This window comes from Zea mays, chromosome 2, assembly GCF_902167145.1.
Source record: "Zea mays cultivar B73 chromosome 2, Zm-B73-REFERENCE-NAM-5.0, whole genome shotgun sequence".
Taxonomy (NCBI): Eukaryota; Viridiplantae; Streptophyta; class Magnoliopsida; order Poales; family Poaceae; genus Zea; species Zea mays.
Window position 1 is genome coordinate 146,119,806 of NC_050097.1, and position 5,470 is coordinate 146,125,275.

A 5,470-nucleotide genomic window follows, 5' to 3' on the forward strand; every position below is an offset into this window, starting at 1 on the left:
AAACCAAGGCATAGCAACAAGCATCAGTAGCATGAGTTTCAAAAAGATCAGATTTAGTAGCAAGCATGACAGAAGCTTTCAATTTAATTTGTTGCTGAATTTCTATCTCATTAGTTGGTTCCTTATGGGTACTTGCAGCTCTATCTTTATCAGCTTGTACAATTTTAGCAAGAGTCAAAGGTAGCAAAGTAATGTTTTTATCTTTATGCCTAAAAGTGTATGTATTACTCCTACCATGGTGACGTGCATCAGTATCATATTCCCAAGGTCTACCCAACACAAGAGAACAAGCTTCCATTGGTACTACATCGCAATCCGCATAATCAGAATACATACCAATGGAGAAATGCACTCGTACCATGTGTGTTACCTTAACCATGCCTGAATCATTGATCCACTAAATGTGGTATGGATGTGGCCGTGGATGTGTGGTCAGGCCAAGCTCCTTGACCAAATCTGAACTCACCAAATTATTGCAGCTTCCACCATCAATAATAACACGTGCACGCCGATTCTCGATAGCGAAGAAAGTCTGGAATAAATTATGGCGTTGCTGCGTCTTTGATGATTCAGGCTGAGAACTAAGAACATGCTGCACTATGATGCTTCGAAGGTTCACCGTAGCATCAGGACCAAGCATGGCATCATCATTAGTAGCAACATCACTGGAGTCATCATCGTCACCCTCACTGTCGGAAGCACTAATGTAGCCATCATCCGTAGCAATGTATGTTCGCTGACTCGGGCAATCCTTCTTCACGTGACCAATCCCATGACAGCGGTGGCAAACAATACCCGAAGACGACCACAGGAAGGTGCTGTAGGTGCTGGTGAATCCTGTTTCTTGGCGGGTACCTGCAAAGGAAGGTTACCAACATGTGCAGCAGGTGTCGAGGGAGGTCGCGTGGACGCTGGAGTGGTCGAAGTTGTATGACTCAAGGCACCAAAAGTAGCCCTAGGTCGATGTTGGCGTCCCTGCAATTCCTTCTCTACAAGCATAGCAAACTGGAACAACTTGTTGACAGTGTTAAATTCTTTGTAATCCACAATGTCCTAAATGTCACGCCACAAACCTGAATAAAAACGGCAAAGAGCATCCTCATGTCCCTCTACTATCGCACAATGCTGCAATCCCTTCTGAAGCTCAGCATAATAATCTTGAACAGATTTATCCCCTTGCTCTAAACGCATCAATTTCTTACGCAATTCTCTATGATAATATGGGGGAACAAATCTATCGCGCATAGCTACTTTAAGATCTTCCCAAGTCATAGGTGCTCTACCATCCCCAACTAGAGCAGTCCACTAGACAATAGCAAAATCTTTAAATTCACTAGTGGCTTGTCTAACTTGATGTCGTTCAGGTACAAGATGGGCAGCAAATTTCTGTTCTATCGTCATCTCCCAATCAAGATATCCCTCAGCATCATAATGACCCGAAAAAGATGGTATAGAAAATTTAATCTTAGCATAAGGGTCGTCAGGAGCACGATTGTTATTACCTTGCTGGCGGTGTGGCATACCTTCTGTGTTTTGATGAAGACGGCGACATAGGCACAAATCTCTGGTGGCCGCTTGATCATAATTACCTTCTTCATCGAACACAGCATCATCGGGAAGACATGGAAGAGGAGGTGGTGGTGGTGGTGCTTGTTGTTGCGTCTCCAACATAGCAAGTCTGTCGACGATCTGGGACAATCGTCGATCCAGCCTCTCGTAAGTCTTGCCAAGGTTCATGTTAATGAAGGAATCATGCACTAACTTGTGGACCGTCTCCTCCATTTGCTCCTTCAGGAGCTTGTTGTTTGCCTCAAGATCTTGATGTCTAACACATTCATCGAAGTCTGTAGGGATCCTTGCTTCTTCGTCGCCTACCATCGAAACACAAAAACAGGAAACAAATGGTGAAGGTTATCCCTAATAATTTGACTACACGCTCCTCTCAGGTGGAACACAGGAACACGCTCTAATGTATCTTACCAAGCTCTTACAAGTGTATGATGAAATACAAGCAAAGGATGGTACAATCGGAGGCTGGTTCATGATACTTACCAAGAGGGAGTGAAACCGCGATTGCAAGGTCATAGCTGTATTGATCAGAAGAAAGTATGTGGAGCTTGGGAGGCCAAAAACTAATATCAAGGATTAGCAAAAATCGAGTGCAGATTAGCGAAGTTCAATAAGTGTCCAAAGCACAAGTCACAATTGCTAGCTAAGACGTGTCCTATCGAAGCACAACAAGGTAAAAGTAACAAACCACCAGAATGGCAGTTCTGTAAATAGAGCAGATTTTTCAGCACTAGTAGAAATCAAAGGCGCCTTTCCAAAGGAGTACTAGCAAAAGAGCTCAAAATATTCTGAATTTTTTTACCACTGATCCAAAATCACAAAGGATGGAAGCACACAAAATTTCACTTGAAACAGAGTTGTATTGTGGCCTAGAGAAAATCACAAAGGATCTCTGAAATTCCTAAAAACACTTAAGCAATTTTTTTAATTATCTTCCCGATTTTTTTGAATTTTTGACCGAACCAAACACTTAACAATTTTTTGAATGGAGTCAGGAATTTGCTGTAAAAAATTGAGCTCAAACGGAGCACCGAGCGAAAAGTTATGCCCGTTTTATGGAAGGTACCTCAAGTTATGGTTTTCAAAGCCACAAATTGGCAGGAACCCTAGCGGCGGCTCGGGAGCATAGGGGCACAAACCTCCCTGGTATAAGCAATAGGTAAGCGCCAGATGATGAAACAAGGAGGGGCTATGATGCAAGGCGGCTTGCAATCTAATCTAGGGCTAGCGTGGCGAGAGTTCACACAAGGCGGCTAGCGAGGGCAAATCAAGTAATGTGGTGTCTCGACTTTTAATCTGGGAAAGGTGGATGGGATAGCGGCGAAAACAAATAACAATGACGGAGCGGTTGAACTATGATGATGACACGACCTAAACCAGCAACAAGACTCGAACACGGACACAAATTCAACAAATCAATCTAAAACGAAATTGCAAGGCTAAACAGGGTTTTAGGACAGTGGAAATTTTTTTTATATGGCAATTATCTGGAGTTATAGGATGAAAAAAACCTAAACTAAACTAGGGTAAGCCTGACAGTAATACCTGAGTCTTTGAATACCACTTGATAGGAACGGGGGTGCCCGATCTTCCGTCAGGTGTAGATAACTATCGATTTGGTGGAGATGTCACACAGACGATCCGGCTCCCAATCAACACGACTAGAACCCTGCAATCGTAGCACCACTTCTCCTCTGGTTATCAACTGTGCGCTGCGCGATTGACCTCGCCACGAGGGCTAATCCTTGCCTGCGAATCGAAGACACAAGCAAGAACAAGAAAGAACACAATCTGGAATATTGCGGATGAATGATTAAGCTCACAAGTTGGGGTCTCACAAACCGATCTACGGCGGTTGTTCTCGACAGATCTAACTTAAGCAAAACTCGCGTCTAACAAGAAGGGGCGGCTACTAATATAGACTCTAGGGTTATGCAAAACCCTGGACGCGCCCCTAATGGGCTCAACAAAGATACAGTTTGTCCTCCATCTTGATCCGAACGTCCTTGCTGGCTTTCCACGCCTCCAAGTCCTTCACCATGTCCTTGCTGGTCCTTTCCTTCATTCCTAAGTACAATTAATTCATTAGGTAGCACACTATTCTCAAATGCACAAGAATAAGTACATAGGAACGAGCTCACCTGCAAATTCAATTGTCTTGCGCGTGCGCGAGTAATCGGACCTTGAACATCAACTAGGGGAGTGTTGTTTGTATCCATGGTAGTGATGTCCTCATCACAACTGATATACCAGTTTTACACTCTGCAAAGGTTGCTCCCTTTACCCACAAGTCATGTTTCCCGTCTAACTAAGGTTTGCAAGGCCTTAGACACTTTCGAGGTGAATGGCTAGGGCTCCACTATGAGGCCTTTACAAAGTTCCACTAGCTTCAGAAAACCTGCTACGGTTATGAGAAGGGCAATATAGGACTCCCTCATCCAAAAAGCCATCGCAGCATGATCGACCCGAGAACCTCCCTATACGCAGCTCCTCTACCGCCCTTGCACCTTTTGGGTAAGGTAGTCCTCCACTAGCTTTCCTAATTAGTCAGTCAAGGGCGTCCCATTCCACCCTTGTGGTAGCACGGATATCTCAAGTTAAGCTCCATGTTCCAATTAACACAATGATCTTGTCATGAACAATAATTAAAACAACAACATAACCGAAACATGATCATAATGTAACGTTAATTTCTCAAAACCAAGTAGAGCAATAGCACGTACTACCCAAGAGTTCAGTGGTAAACAAGGTGTGGGATAAAAAAATCTAGGGAAAGCTATTAGGTCCCATCAAATTAACCTGGGCATGTCACATTGATTAACAAGAACATTATTGGGTAAAGAGAAAAGTGATCAAGGGCACAACTTGCCTGTGACTTGAGATCCCAGATACTTCACCAAATTGATCTTTGGGTAATTCGTAACCTCGCTGCTACTCGTAGCAATACATACAAATAGACAAGGAGTACATAAAAATAACAGTACACCAAACATGAGGACAAACAACATAAGAATATTCCACGCGAGGCTACAAGATCATAGGTTCGAGAATCACTAAATTCTGAGCTATAGTTATGAAGTTATGATTTTCTAAAGATTTAGGTGTTAGATATAAAACAAATTAAGTGCGTAATTTTAACCATATGTTTCATAACAAAATAAGGTTACTAGATGATAACCAATAATAATATGAATCTAATGCAAATGTAATGGATAAAAAAGGAGTTAAAATGTGGGAGATATGATTTTTCTAAACGATCTATATTTATTTTTATATTATAAATCGGATTCAAAAATTTCTTTATAATGTCAGGGCTTCTTTACAATTTTCAGGGGCCTATTTGTAACTATTTTAAACCGCACGTGGACGACGAGTTCATTTGCAAAAATCACGGGGTCTCTTATGTAAAAGCTTCAGCTAAAGGGGTATCTGCCCGCCTGAGCCATTGGATCCGCAGCAGACGGCCAATATTAGACTTAACATAACATCCAAACGGTACGCAATCCTGACCGCAAGATCCCAATCCATGGTCACAATTAAATCGCTCTAATCCCAACCAGTACACTACTCTAATCGTTCGATTCCGGATCGATGGCCATATCTTTATGAAGCAGGACTCATTTTCAACCCTCGGATCCAATTTCAATGGTCGACGCTTCATCAAGGTGAAGGGGTAACTCTTTCTAATTCCCCGGCCCTGGCTATCTCTCAACGCCCAACCCGGCCAGGCACACAGGGAGTGGAACGAGTCGAACCTCCATAGCTCCCTTGCACAGCACGACCGAGCCCACGATTCGTCCATCGTTGCATCTTTTCTCTCTTCCGTATGCTCAGTTATGGTGATGGAGGGGTCGAGTTTTATAGCAAGGATCCCATGGAAGATCCAACTCGGCACCCCGCG